Genomic DNA, 16,462 nt, shown 5'->3' with positions numbered 1-16,462 from the left:
AGCATCCTACGCTATGGCTCAGCTCTAAGAATGTACTCCTACTCAGCTCCCATCTCTACAGTGCTGGGACTCCGATCCCTCAAAACACTCTTGGCAAACATTTGTAATTCGTCTTTTTTGATGAGTGCGTGGAGCTCATTTTACCCTCCCTTGCTCAAATCCTCCAGTTTCCTCTCCAACTTTGTCCAAAATCACTCAGCTGGTCCCTTTTTCCTCTTTTGGCAATGAAATAGAAATGACACTCTTCACATGGCTTGACATTAATAACAATATATTTAAGAGTAACACGTTAGGGACTGCAATAATTAATGAACGAATAATCACCGATGTGAAAAGTGTTATCAATAATTATATGAATAATGCACATGCATAATGCACGATAGTTGCCCCGAGGCAGAATCTGGTGTCGCTGCTTGTGTCCAAGACAGGACACTACATGGTGTCTGAGAAAAGGCTGATCAAATGATGCCGCACACTACACACGCCTTATGTTTGTTAGCCTGTCTTTGTGCAGCAGTGCCAAAGCTAGCCATTTCACTTCTTGATGTGATCCACCCAGCGGTGTGCCCTGGCCTTGTTAACAATGGTTTGCTTGCAGCAAAACTGGGAGTCAGCTTTGGAAACCAGGCTGAATGTGGAGGGAGGAATCTAGGTATTAGCATTCTACCCGCACCCCAGCTTCATCAGAGCTAATAAGGGAGGCCTGCACTAGGGTCTTTCATCTAGATTAGGGTTCTTATCGCATGCCACCTGCATGGAGCAGCCTGCCATTCATATGCAGATCTAGCCAAGCCAGGTCTAGGGTGTTTCCTAACTCTGTCACTTCTCATCGCGCATTCAACATTTCCACTAGAATAGATAACCTTGTTGCTGGCATTTGTTGGGATGTTTACTATCCCATTTCATTTCTTAAAATCTAGAAACGCAGCATTGTTAGAGGCAGTCATGATTGGACTGACAACAGATCCCACATATTTTTAATGATATCGTCAAAATCTTGACAATTTGGAATTACAGTGGTCCTAATTGATACATAAAATAAAAAGGGATTGGTTTTGACATGTGTGGATGACACACAAAAAAGATAAAATACACAAAAACTATGTCAAATACCATGAGGTAGTATTGACTCAAAACAAAGGAGATATGACTAAATGAATGCCTCATGTATAGACAGGCAATTAAATGAAATGTGTGAGAAAAATTACACCAACCTTCCCTGTTTTAGTCCTCAGGCTAGAAGTGATTATTAGTGAAAGGTTATACATGGTGCGAAGGGGTGCCAATAAAGACACAATGTAGATCCCCATGATGGATGGGTCCCATGAGAATGATTTAGCCAATGCTTGTCATGAAAACAAACATGTCATTAAACCCAAACCGTAGAACCTTTTTGCTGTTCATTTGCAGCCATCATCGGCTGATGTTGATAATATTTACCAACCAACTATAATGTACAATATTAGGCAAAAATGTGTGGAGGCTGGGGTGAGAGCTAAGTGTGTCCACCTGGACACAGTGTACAGTGTTGCTCACGTGATAGCAGAGGATGTGTGGACAGAATGTCTGAAAAATCTGGCTGAGGCCTCTTCTGTGGACCACAGTGAGTGATCAAATTGGCTGTCAGGGGTAGGAGGGGGAGCATTATCTCCCTGAGACAGTGAGAAATGGGGGAAAGGGACATTGGGAGACACATTAATGAATCTATGGGGCAAATTTTTTCTCATTTTTTCCCCCCAGTACTTCCACTGTTCTGCCAAGGCCTCCCAGGTTTGTGCAATCTCTCAGTGTCAACATCTTTCTGTAAGGCTGATTCAATTAAGATTACGCCAGTCGCAGAGAGAGAGAGTGACAGGGGTCAGTTTGATTTTGCCGATTGGCTTTGTGCCTTTTGTTTTTTCAGCTTGGGTAACTGCTTTGCCTGCCACTTGTCGTGGAAAAAGGATAAACTGTCTATGCCCTAACCATCGCTAGCGGGGAAAGGCCACAGCGGCGCTCCTATTTGAAGTCATGAGTAAATATATTACTCACTTTCGTATGATAGATTATCCTCCCCTGTGTGTTTGTGCTAGTCTGAATATTCGCTGTTTAGGGAACCGGGTCACATTTGTGTGTTCATGAGCTTGTGTGGAGCGTGCAAACGGTTCACTGAGGTCCCTGCACCCATTGTCCACGAAACAGCATTTCTGCTTTTGACCATGTCAGGACACCAACTAAAAACATGAGAGCATACAGTATATTTCACTCCCCCAGCTACCTCAACCAGTCCACTCCATCACAGTGTATCAGGCCGCTTAACACACCAATTGTAGATTCTTCGCCAATTAAGTAGCACTTTGTGACAAAACATAGATGAGCCCATTCAAAAAGCTCACCAGGGAGTATCTTGACAATGTTTTATATCCAGCATTGAGTTTGTATGTGAAGTGGTGGGAGGGTGTTTTTGCAGCTTGCTATGTCTTCAGAAAATAACCTTTATAGCCTCTAATAGACCCTAGCCCTGGCACCAACACAATGTGTTGACCTCTGCTCCACGGGGTCACCCTCCTCTGCATGGGTTAACATTACACCCAGTTTTTACCCCACAGCTGCAGCTCATTACAATGCCCCATAAAAACGTGGGCAGCCAAACGAGGGGTGCAAACCACCATTAAAGAGGTGAAGGGGACGATTGTGGGGGCGAATGTAAGAAGAAGTGGGTAAAGAGGTGGAGGGGAGAGGTGGGGCGGGTGAGAGGTGGAGAATGAAAACAGAAGCGTTAAGTCATTAGGGCCCATTGTTGTGCTCAAACGGCCGCCACACAAGCTCTCTGTGAATGGGAAATGGAGCTTAATGACCTGAAAAGGAACTTCAAAAGCCGCAACAATAGATGAGAAGGGGTGGCCCCACTCGAATGTCACTCTGCCACTTATTGCTTAGTTGGAGAATGGCTGGGCTGTTTAGATCGGTAATGTGATGAAAGTAAAACTAGCTTGATGCTTCCTATGGAAATGCCCATTTTCCCGCCTTTTACCCACAGTTTTCTTTCAAATAAATAGTTGTGGGAACAATTTATCCACAAACACACATTCATCTACTATGCATTGTTTTGTTTACATTATTATTGTACCGAGAGAGGGATGGGGAGTGTGTGTTGTTTTTTTGTGCATGTGCACACTCTTGTTTGTCTCTGTTTGTTTCTTGTGTGTCATTTTAAGTCAGTTTGAATGAAATTTAAATGAGCTACATATAAATGATTTTTACTGCCTGTGTCTTGCGGTACTGACAGATCATCCATACACTGCATCCATTCCTATAGCAGCACAACCGGCGGCGTTAGACACAGGCTGGCTGAGTCACAGCCATTTAGCTGTGTGTGAAATCAGGGCTGACAACAATGGCTGCCATTGCCAGGCTGGTGTTGGTTGGAGACATGATCAGCTGGCATGCAGGCTCTGAGACTGTCAGTCACTCAGCACCATGTCTCCTGCCACACTGCAGCTGCCAGCTAGCATAGCATACTCAGACTACACCCCGCTGGAGTATCCTATGAGCCTCTAGCATCTGCAGTTATGCTGCACGACCATATTGGAGAAGGAATGTGAGCGGAGCTGATTGCTGTACCAAGGTACAGGATTAAGCAATTATTATTTAATACCCATCGCACAGTACACAGTACTAATGGACAGGTCTGTACTGATCCCATAAAAAGTAAAAAACTATGATGTATTCTGTAATAAAAAATATTTATAATGTCACATTTGACATTTACCTAAACTATGTAAGACTAGCTATATTCATTTAATCTGTTCTGACTGAATTTAATGCTCTGAGAAACTGAAAGAAATATACTTGTTTTTTTTGTTTCAGTTCCTCACATTCACACTGATGAGCTCTTAACACATCTGCTGTGAAATTCTGGTTAATGCAGGCATTTAACAGAATAAAAACTGAATTTAGCGCATTGGCAAAGGCAAAGCAGTGGATGTGTGAATAACACCAACAAGCCCCAAAGTTTGTTTCAGTCGTGTTGCCTTAGTCTGGCTACCAAGTTCTTGACTCATTCACTTCCCCAAATACAATGTCGCCTACAACCAGCCAGTCGCATCACAGGATTTGTTTTGTGTACTTTGCTTGCTTTATTTTCATGCAGCTATACTAGTTTTAGGATATCTGTGTTTACTTCTTTTTTTAAAGGAAGTTTCGAGTTGTATCTGCTCTTGCTGTGACACACGAGCTCTTTGATCTGACACGGATGCCATTTAATGAAGATAACTGGAGTCGCAGTGAGTATACTTGTATTCGCCTGCAGCACCATGTTTGACAGCAGTATAAGAACAAGCCAAATACAATTTTGTTTGGAGTATACAATTAGCCTGAGTGCTGTGCTATTCTTTTTTTTTTTTTTTTTTGAAAGAGTAAGAGATAGGAAAAGTGAGAGGTGGGCGGTTTGTGTCGCATTAAATTCATCCAGAATAACATATACAGCAAAAAACAAACAAAACAGAAACCAACACGTAGCCAATTTAAATGCATTTAAAGCACAAGAATGGAAATACACAAGCTACCAGAAAATTAGTTCTTGCATGCAACTGATTCATTGGATTCAATTCAGTTGCTAAGCCCCTATAAGGATCAGACGTGCAACATATCCATAAGTCTCCCTGTTAACATCCTTGCCACGGGGATACTGACATACTGTCAAGCAGAGCTGCCAATAGTCTGTAGTCTGTCCTGAGGCAATTGAACATGCACACACACACACACACACACACACACACACACGGTCAAAAAGTCCACACATATACAAAAGCTACAAGCTCATGTACGATGTACGTAGACAAGAGCTTGAGCACATAAACCATTTGCAGCAGTGCCAAATACATATTAATTCATGTACTTTGTTCTTTTTTTTGTTGGTTTCTGTTGACCACAGTTACACAGATGCTGTCTGTTCTGCTCTTCTACTTCTGAGATCATAGACAACAGTGGAAAAAACAGTGTGTGACTGACCCAGAAAAACATATTCGGGTTCAAATGCCGCACATCTCCCTCCACTATTTTATTTTCAGCATGATGCATAATGTTGTTGTTTTTTTGTTTTTTAAAGAATCATTCATGTAAATTACTTGTGGATGTTTCTGTAAGCATGTGGTTGTTGTGTAAAGGATGACAGAAGGGTGGGGGGTAGAGGGGGTAAGGGCGGAATTTGCTTTGTTTCTCTGTTGTCTGCAATTTCTTGGCAAGTCTGGCTGATCTGGCAAGCGTTGTGACCACAGCCCACAGTAGGTATGGGTCCCTTTGATCTGAATAAAGTGAACCAGTAAAACGGCAATGGAAATAATCAAGTATTATGGGCCTTTTATCCATGGACGGTGCAGGTTCATTGTGGATGCTAAATTTCGGCTTTAGGCTAGCAACCAAGGATGCACAGTAGGATGCTGAGGACAACTCCACTGAATGCTCCAGCCTGCCAGTGAGATTTATCCTAAATGTATTTTCCCCAAACTAAACTCCAGCCGATCCTTCCATGAGTTGGCATTGATTGGACAGCCTGTATTCCTTCCTCCCCCTCACTGGTGCTGCCTGTATTAAGAAAAGGCCTCACCACTAATTACACCCTCCCAGTCTAATAGAGGCACCCTGTTAAACAAACAATTGATCCCCACTTAACACATGTACCCACGTTAGTAAAACACAATTTGCCAATTTGCCAAAGGCAACACAGACAGGAGAGGGAGGAAAGAGAGAAAAGGGAAGCAAAGAAGGGAGCCACTGGGAGCTCCTATCAGAGGAGGAGGAGGAGGAGGAGGGATAACTCTGGCACAGGGGTGGGGGGAGGCGGGGAGGTGGAGGAGAGGAGATGAAGATAGGTTGTCCACAGCTCTGTTTCCTGGCTGGATCTCAGAGATGCTTGATGCTGACTCTTTCATCGATGCTAATTTGACAGTTTGAAAACTTCAAAGGACAATAAAGACTTATAATGTCAGATAAGTTTGTTTTATATGCACACCCATGTGAATGGGCTGGGGTATACTTGATCTGAAATGGTTTGAAATAAGTTGGAAGTAGATAGACTTTCCATAGAGGGTACGCAGTTGTACACATGAATTGTGACAGAAATTAAAAAAAGAGAACTAGATAGAGAAGTTCAACCCCCACCGCAGCCTATACTGGCCTCATTAGTCCTTCTACAGGCCAATATATAGTCTCTCAGATGTGTGGTGTTAAGTGGTAAAAAGATCCTCTGAGATGCAAAATGCAGGGAGTTTATCCAAGTTTTATAACGTTCAACAGTCCCAGGAGTTACCCCTGCTTTCTGCAACAGTAATTTAAGGTTCACAACATTTGTTAAATAATTACTGAACATTTTTAAGATGGGCATGTTGTGGTGTGTCTGCTGCTTTTTCTTTCTTTTCTTTTTTTTTTTTTTACTGTACTTCAAAATAAATCATGAGTGATCACATTACAAGTAAAATGAGTGTGAATGCACTTGAAAAGCTTTGGGTTTTGATTTGCCTATAGGTCTTATATATGTGCATCATATGTACACATGGTTTGTAGAGTGAAGCCGTTTCACACATGCATTGCAGTCCAGAGCTTATCTAGACATTACCTGGAGGAGCTGAATGTAAGAACAAAGCCAGTCGAGCTGGATATTAAAGACTTTACTCTGCCAGCTCTAAGTACAAACTCTTCAGACAATGTCCATGTCCTGCCACCATCGCCAAAATCAATTCTTAGTAGGTAGTTTGCTAAATGCATAAGTGATTTTAGTTTCACACCGGTTGTGGGTTTCTCACAAAACAGGCACACTCTATACTGGGCATGAGATACAAGTTGCAAGTGGTCACTTCAGATGCGTTCAGGTGCAAGGTATTACCGGCATTCCATCGCAAATACATTTCAGCTGCATCTGGATGCAAGACAGTAGGTCCGAACAAATCTTTTATGTTTCTACATAGCTGTCTGCATGTCAGAGTGTGTGCACATGCTTGAAGCAGGGGGAATGAGGGGTCGAAGCGAAGCTAACAGATTGCCTCGTTTGCCTTTTTGAACTGCCCAGCACGTTTGGAGAACAGGAGGGGAACAACAAAAGGTGTTAATGGCTTTATGGAGGCCCCATGCTGACAGATAGGCCATTATCTTCCTGATTCACTGCAGAATGGATAATAGCTCTGATCAGTTGCCCTCTTTATCTCTCGGGCCTAAGACCCGAATGCTGGGTTAACATATCACTTCAGCCATAAAGCTGCTTACAGTAAATATTGTCAGTATATAAACGTTATCAACGGCTGTTTTCAGAAGATACATTTTTTTTAAACGGTCTGTGTCAGTTAAAATAGAATCAGTTGTTATTTCTTCATGGATTTATTTTTAGATTAAACAGAATTGAATTTGATATGTGTTAACCAATTACAAACCTTTTCTCATAACATTCATCTTCTTCTTCTGTAACCGCTTGTCCTGTGAAGGGTCGGGGGGGGGGGGGCTGGAGTCTATCCCAGCTGTCATCGAGAGGCAGTCGATACACTGGTCGACAGGTCGCCAGTCTATCGCAGGGCCAACGCAGAGAGACAGACAACCATTCACACTCACATGCACACCTAGGGCCAATTTAGAATCACCAATTAACCTAAAGAGCATGTCTTTGGATGGTGGGAGGAAACTGGAGTACCTGGAGAAAACCCAACAGAGAACACGCAAACTCCACACAGAAAGGCCCCAGAGTATACATGCAGGTACATGCATTTGGTAATTGTTTTTTTACTTTACAACAATCTTTTAGGTGGTTTTACTGCAATGCAAACTTTTTTGTGTGTGCGTGTTATTTCTCATTCTCTCAGATGTGTGTCTGCCTGCTTGATTTGCTTTGCACATATGTGTGTGTGTGCGTGCGTACATGAGGCAAGGGTAGGGCACTGTTGTAAACTTATCAGCTGGTGATGACTTTCCACACAGCTCTAAGACAACTTAAGCCCTCTCTAATTACAGCACATCTGTTGCACCAGAGAGGTATTCTTGTCATGTGGTTTAACAAATACTTTTGCATTCAGAGGAGTACATACCTAATGAGCCTCACAGCCCAGGGCAACTCACGTCTCCCCACTAAGATCAAAAAAACCTAACCTCCATACAACACGCACACATGCACAGACACACACCTAAGTGTTAAAAAAAAAAAAAAAAAAGCATCCGCACAACCACACTCACACGCACATGTAGAAAAAGACAATACACAGCCGCATAAACACTGAAACCTAACACACACTGGCACAAACACCACAACAACCTGTTTTTCAAACAGCGACAAGAACAAATGATTCAAATGAAAGGAGCCAAACTAAGAGTGGGTACGTGTTTACACTCTCCGACAACATTCTGAAGGTGTTATCAAGGTGGGAATCAAACAACCCGTCTGCTCTAATTATTACCTGCCCTAAATAAAGAGAACTTGTCTTTGCAACCCGGGGGATGAAATAGGTTGAAGAAAAATAACATCAAGAAGCAGATGAAGAATACACCCACAAGGATATCTGGCAGTCAGTGTAAATGTGCTAAGGTTGGGCTATAATAACCCTGTAAGCTGGCTGTAATGATTGCTGGGGAGACAGGGGATAAAGTGCTTTTCTCAGATTGCTGGAGTCACTCACAACAGGTGCTAGTAGCACAGGCTACAGTCCCTGCTGACCAATCACGCGGCTGCTTCGACTGAAGGGCGGAGGTAGTTATGACTCTATTACATCTTTAGATGGGAAGCTATGGGGAATATAGCAACCTGCAAGACGTCAGTCCAGATCACATCTGCACATAAGCCTAATATAAGATAATGAGACATCAGAGCCACTAAGAAAACATGGCACATATACAGAAAAGAAAGCGAGCGTGACTCGTTTTCGCAAACTTGAAACTAGCTCCTTTTATCAGACAAATTGTCTGAAAAAGCCTCAAATTGTTTTCCGTGCAATGTTTATCTTATGGCTTTAGTCAATCGCTGCTGCTGGATCTTTGGAATTGGGCATGACATGGGTTTAGCATATGGTTCACTGCAACTCTGAGGCTTAACTCTGGCTTGTGGTTTATGACTGTCAACCTCCTTGGCTTAGGCTCCATTTTCCAGAGACATTCCAAATGTCATTATGAGGTATAAAGCAAAAAAAAAGAGTCATACACACCATTTCGCTGACACATCTCACACACCAACACACAATCACGCACATGCAGGCCCATAAGTACACACAGGTTTCCTGTCTGTATCCACCCGCCTTAACACCATGTGTCTTCCGTGCGGCTAGTCTTCCTCCTCCTACAGCCAATTGCTGCTAATATGTCTGCACCCCCTAAAGATACAATATACGCTTATTGGCGGGCCACTCTATTAGTGACAAAAGGTCACACTGTGAAAATATTAAACTTATGAAGGACCCACACTCTCTTCGCACCCAAATATGCGGAGAAAGCACAAAAAAGGTGTTGTGTCCTCTGTGTATGATTATATCTTCTTCCTTCATCCTCCGAGCGGTGACCCAAGGGCCACTATTTTATTGGTCTCAGATGCTGGCTGCCTCACAATGTACAAAAGAGCCCGTTATTCCAGACCAATATTAAAGCTGGCCTTCGCATGCTGCATTATCCACACGACACGTGCATACACAAGCACACACATACACACTCTTGCATAATATATACACAGAAAACTACGTGTTGTGTGCGTCTGTGTTTTGGGTGTGGACGCCTGTAAGCAGCAGAGCCTGGACTAGTTACAGGGAGAGATGTGGCCTTTTTCATCCTGTCAAAGGTTATGACAGGCTGACAGAGAAACTGCTGTGTCCACCTTCCGTGCTCAAAACCATTATGCTCTGCTCGCCATGAAAGAGTGCTTTCAGTCTAATCAAGTGTCTGTTTGAGTACAGGGAGGCATACAGTATAGTCACATGTTGAATGTATTAGCCAAGCATCAATGAGCGGGTGTGGAGGTTGGCAAGGATATGAGAGGGCTGATGCATATAGTGTGTATATAGTGTAGATCTGCATATGTGTGCATATATACTGTAGTGCATGTCTGCTATATATGTGTGCATGCATGTGTGACCCCATTATATACAGGCATGTGTGGGTGAGGGTTTGTATGTGCACAGAGTATGTCAGTTTATGTGTGATGCTTTTTCATGTGTGTGTGTGTGTGTGGAGTTACAGCTATCAAATACTTTTAAAAGCTTGATTTCCCCAGGGAAATGACAGAGGTCATCTCATCGGCGAGGGATGAAAACAACATTTGCATCCAATTGGTCACACCCACGACATTAAAGTTTTAGCCAGACAAAAACATGTCAAAGAAATTTACATCGCTGCGCTGACAGCCCTACAGACTCACGGACACAGCCCATTGCCACTTCCAATTATTAAGGCTACTTTTATTGTGTGTGAACTCCATATTCCCCATTACCAATAAAAACATAACAGGGAGGAGATATTTTTTCTTTGTCACAGGCATTATCACCCTCTCCATCCGTTGAGTGTGTATCAAGCTGCCAATCAGAATTAGGGAGTAGGCCAGCAGACGTGAGATGATTCGCCTGGCTCAGCCCCCATGCCTGGATTTAAATAATAAAAGAGAGATTTCTCTCAAGGCCCTGAGCGCAGTGCCAATAAGAGAGCGGGGAAAATGGGAAAATGGCCGTGTGCAATGAGAAATAACTGCAAATTGAGGGTATAATGAACACGTTTAATATTTCATTTCTCTCGATGGAAATATCTATACTGGGTAGATTTTTTTTTTCTTTTGCTCACCATTTGGTGGAATTAGGCTCTTTTTTGGCTTCAGGAACCATAAAAAGAATTTCAACCAGCTGCTGACAGCGAGAGAAAGGAAGAGAGAAATAGAGCGCCTGGCGGTATAAAGACAGTAATCATTTACAATTACACAACACACAATCCCTTCATCGCGGGCTGTCCTTCGATCTCATCTACAGCAGATCAAGAGCTCATATGAGTGTTGGCCTGAGGATGAGAGATTTCCCCCTTCTCTGTGATTGGTAGGCAAAGATATTCTCTGTACTGCACACTACAGTAATCACAACCATTTCTGCAATACTTAATAGCACATATTACCCACTGCCCCTTCAAAGTAGGGCTTTTCCTATTGCATTTACTGTTCAGTCTGTGCTTGGCATAAATCCTTTCTCAGTATACATTATCATCACATTTTTCATGTTGGATATTCCACCGCAGAATGTCAATTTTAAAGCAGTATCCATCTCAATATTTTATCTGTCAGCATGAATGGTAAAGACTCAGGAGACGCTTTGGAAGAATGATATGGGTTCCATGTGTAGTTTAGCCGAGGGAATCTATTAATGTGCGGTCAGGTGCGTTTTGTCCTCAAAAATTACACAAAATCTTCTCTTCAACGTTGCAAAACATCTTTTTTGTTTGAAAAGTTTCAAGTTCAGAAGCTTTTCCGTGTGCCGAAAGTTTGAATAAATGGCCACAAATATCTATCCTAAGTGAAAACAGGCTGGTTGGATTGTTGGTCTTGCTTTTATTCGCTTCTTATTTTGACTTCTTTACTGGGGGACTTCAGGCAGTGCCACAACTGGCTAGACTTTTCAACGGATTTAGTCAGCCAGCCCTCGTTATTTATTCCTTTGGATAAATGCACTTCAATTTCACTGACCCAGAACCATATCAAATTATTTGTACTTAAAGGATATATGCTGATCAGGCATAACATTATGACCACCTTCCTAATACTGTCTCCCTTGTGCCTCCAAAACAGTTCTGACTCATCAGAGGACATGAGCCTTCTGAGGGTGTCCTGTGGTGTCTGGCAACAGAATGTTGTTAGTGGGGGTCTTTGGGTCCTATGGGTTGAGGGGAGGGACCTCTATGGATCAGGCTTGTTCCAGTGCATCCCACAGATATTTAATCAGTTTGGGAGCTAGTGAATTTGGAGGCCAGGTCAACACCTTGTGCTGTTTTTCATGTTTTCTGAGTTGTTCCTAAACTGTTCTTGTGTGTGTGTCTGTGTCAGGCTGCATCCTGCTGGGGATGGCTGCTGACATCAAGGAGTGTCATTGCTATGGGGTGAGGGGTCTGGTTTAGGGGGTGGTATATGTCATTCAACATCCACATGAATGCCAGGTCCAAATGTTTCCCAGGAAAACATTGTACTGTCATAAAATGGTCAGTGTTATTTACAACATAATAATGTTGTGGCTGATTGGTATAAGCACATGGATTGGGCACCAAAGAGTCCAGGCCTTGCGCAGTGGTCAGATTCTTCTGTCATCCATACAAGATCTTGGGGAAAAATTAAGTTAAATATTACTGTGTGATCTGTAAACTCTGTAAGTTGCTGTATATGGAGTGCTGTCTTACTAAACAGAATCTTAGCTGCTTACACTATTTTTTTGTTTATTTATTAAATGTAAAATGTTCTATTAGAACCATAATGCTTGACACAAAACTCTTTGTCTTTACATTTCGACTCTTCCATCTACATTTCGAATCTACCCCTCGCTGCCTTAACACCATGCTAATGAAGTCATCAGAATAGAGGTACTAGCCACATTAATTGCCTTACATGAATAATGATTATGATGATGGTAATGATCATGTCTGTCTGTTGTGAGCAAGCGCGGATTAGCATTACTTGATATTAAGGTATTGCGTTCATTAGACTCCCTGAATAGATGCATTAGGCCTTATGTTTTTGCTATAAATCAGCTTCAAAGGAAAACTCTCAGGCTGCATTTGGTGGAATGAGGTCAAGATGCAAACCATTAATTCAACAGCTCCCAACACACAAACTAGAACAGAGACCAGTGGACCCGAGCACTTAAAAATTCATTTTGGCTTGTCCTGAATTTGTGTACTGGTGATTACAGACTCTCTATTTTTTTTTAAGCTTTACTTTTAATCTTATGGTCATAAATTATTCATCTCAGCATTTCAAATATTAAACGCGTGTATTAATTTCATTTATCATCTGCAAAAACAAGAGGCAAAAACAAAACTGCAAGCGAACTCAAATCCTGCGCTCAAGACAGTCTCAGGAGGAGACAATAGACTCTGTACGTTTCATTTTAAGTTCTTAATGCAAGTATTTATGAGATGAATATGGTGAGATTGAAGCCATGCCCTTTCATTTGGAAGTGATTGAGCATAATAGTTGTAATTAGAGAAATAGAAAGACAAAACTTGAGAGCGCTTTTGCCTGCTGAGTTTGTGCCACACAGCTTCCTGATATTTCAGTTTTCTGTTTGATTATACAGTACAAGGATATCAGTTATGGGCGAGAGATATATTTTGCCTTTCGAGCTGATTCAGGTTAGGGAGGAGTCCGGCGCCAGCTCATCCTTGCACTGTGGAGATCTAGGACAGACAGCCAGCCTAATCTCTCTGCTGAGGGTTAGTTAGTTAGCGGGCTGTCATCAATGGCGTCTCAGCTGTGTGAGGACTGTTTGTGTGAGGTAGACTCACCTCCACCTCCGAGGCTCTGTCTCCTGTTGTGTTTCTCTGTGATCTTGCAGTCATGTATGTGATTGGATTTTGGCTTAACAAAAACCTGAAATTACACACCTATTGTGTTTCAGCTAAGCCCGCTTTCACAGCGATAGGGGCAGGCTCTGCACGGCTCTCTTGGCTGCCGACTTTTGGGATCCCGCCCCTTGTCCCTTGCAGGTTGTTGAAGGAAAAGGATATAACAGGATTAGGTCAAGGTTTCTGGGAAGCATCGATTGCCATATTCAGCTTGCTGGTGTATAAAAGAAGGTGCGACACGGGTCACTAGCGACAAGGTGAAGTAAAGTCAACCTTTACCCTGTATGATGGCACCTCGGCACAGTCGGAGTGCAAGGTGACAGAACTTGGGAGACGGTATCCTCGAAAACACACTCAGGGACCCTGACACTGTACCATCTGTGACGCTACCCCCAGTCCCCTCAGGCCATGCTTATGCTCATCACAGAGATGCTGATAACACAGGGTGTGACTAACACGCCATACAAATCTCCACATCCCAGGCACAGAGAATAACAGAGAGAGGGGGACACACTTGCACACACACACACACACAATCACACTTACACACAGACTACAACCACGATCATAACCAGTCGGCAGGAGGCTGGTTACTCTCAGCTCTCAGGGGCGTGTGGATGTAGCTCTATGATGAGTGGGTGGACCCAGACAGGGTAATGACAGGGTAAGGACTATGTATGTCAAGTTGTGTGTAATTAAATTTGAAACCGACAGTACTATCATACAACAGAGCAGCAGGGTGAAAGGTGAGTGGGAGGAGCTGAGGGTGCCAGATTTTAATGGTTCAAGAGTATCATATTTGTTACAAATCTCTCAGAGGTACCAGCTCCCAGCTTGTTTTAACCGCTCTGCGACTGTTGCAGCCTTTTACCGAAAGATTTAAAAATGTGGCACACCTCAAACTTTCATCGAGAGGGACAAAATTTCACACATTTATTTTGGCTCACATCACAAAAAATACGCTTACACGTTTCTGAACGAAGCCTTTACTGAAAGCATTACAAGTGTACATATTCAATTCAGTGATATACTGAACACAGAAGGACAGAGTTAAAACAGAGATGACGGTGGTACCTAATTATTTGGGAATCACTTTCCTTATCCCATGGTTCTGGTTACAGGTACCAATCAAAAGTATGGATTAGTAGTCACAATCACAGTTTGTAAATTACACAAGGTTACAGACAGTCCTTATTCAAATGTCATTTGTGCATTTTGGAATTTTGCATCATGAGGAAGGCACATACAGTACATAGTGTAGATTCCTTTTCATTTAGTCTTTCTGTGCTTTTGAGAAAAAAAAAAAAAAAAGAGAAGAAAGGCTTTGTTCCAATATTAAAAATATATATATTTTCTTGCTTATTTCTGGTCGTATAGGCATCATGCAGAGAGTTTTTCAAGATTCATTCAAGATTCAAGTTGTGTTTATTGTCACTTCTACAAGTGGTGTGAAAAACTGTTCCTCCTACTCCCACTGTGCTATATGTTGACAACACACACAATAACTACTATTAACAACTACTTCACTACTCTATCTACTCCACTACAACATATTACAACAATAAAAACAATCTACAAGTGGAACTTTTAGCTGTACAATAACTGCACACTGTATATAAAACTGTACTTCAACTATATAATATCTACAGCTGCACAGGATAGCTGTGACTACAAAAGCTGCCTATGCAATGAATGAATAATGCTAGGGATTTGTTGTCTTCCCATGAGATTTATGCCTATGCATAGGAAATAAATATAGTTTTCTGTGATACTAAATGTATTTGGACAAAAGAATTTTGAGAGGGAACATGAGGCGCATTTAAAAGCTCGGGAAAAAAGCAACTACACTGAGCCCTTTTCAAGGCCAATATTTAAAAATTACATGAAAACCAGGTCTTTCAGGTCAAATGAAACAAATTCTAGAGAGGTGTGCATGTTGTCTGAAAAACATATTGTCTGTTGCTGCCGAATTTCTACATATGTATTTAACTGCAGCACAAACAAAAATTAAATTGTACTCTCTTCCATTGTTTAGGGATGGAGACAGAAATCTCACAGACAGATATCTCTGGCCAAACCTGTGGCTGAGCTAAACCACAACCATCTGCTCAGATATACCGAAAGGGTGATTATTTTGAGTGTGCAGGACTTTGTTTTATTTTATAAGATACCTTGCATCAGCCTTAGCCTGCCTCTGTTAAGGACAGTGGCGTGAGTGCGTAAACTAGCTTCTTTACAGATGCCCACTGTCCTTTCTTCACTTTCACTGGCCTGCAGCTGTTATTCAGAAAATCAGGGTGAAAATGAGCTCAGGAAATGACAACTGACCCTTTCTGCTCTCCTCTTCCTCTCATATTCACTCACACTGTAAACACCACACAGATACAGCCTTTATCACACACCAGTCTGTGTGTGTGGTAAACTCTGCATCTGTGTGGGTGTGTGTGTGTGCGTGTTTGTTTTTATTAACTTGTGGGGGCTCCTGCACATATTAACGTTGTGGGGTCATGTTGTCGTTGTTAGGCCCTACAACTTTTTGAGGGTAAAAACCTGTCAAGGCTTCATTTTAAGGTAATACAATTAGGTTATGGTGAGGGTTATGGTTAGGGTAAGGGGCTAGGGAATGAATTATGTCAATGGAAAGTTTGTTGGTTTGTGGGTGTGTGTGTGTATACAGTATGTGTGAGTACCTGACCATTACATACAGGGCCTTGTGCCTCTGCTCCTTGTTCACTAAACTGTCTGTACGTTACAATGTAATGACCTCCCACCTCCGAAGCTAATACATGCTCCCAGACACACACGCACACCCACTTTCTCACTGACGCACACACACACACTACTACCAACACACAAACCGGCCTCCTGGTTGCGTTTCCTATTCCTTAGCTTCATAGCGGTCCCTCATTATGAAGACACAATGGGAAGCAGCGTCTGC

Source organism: Chelon labrosus, assembly GCF_963514085.1.
Source record: "Chelon labrosus genome assembly, chromosome: 3".
NCBI classification, from domain to species: Eukaryota; Metazoa; Chordata; class Actinopteri; order Mugiliformes; family Mugilidae; genus Chelon; species Chelon labrosus.
This window is presented reverse-complemented; position numbering follows the sequence as displayed.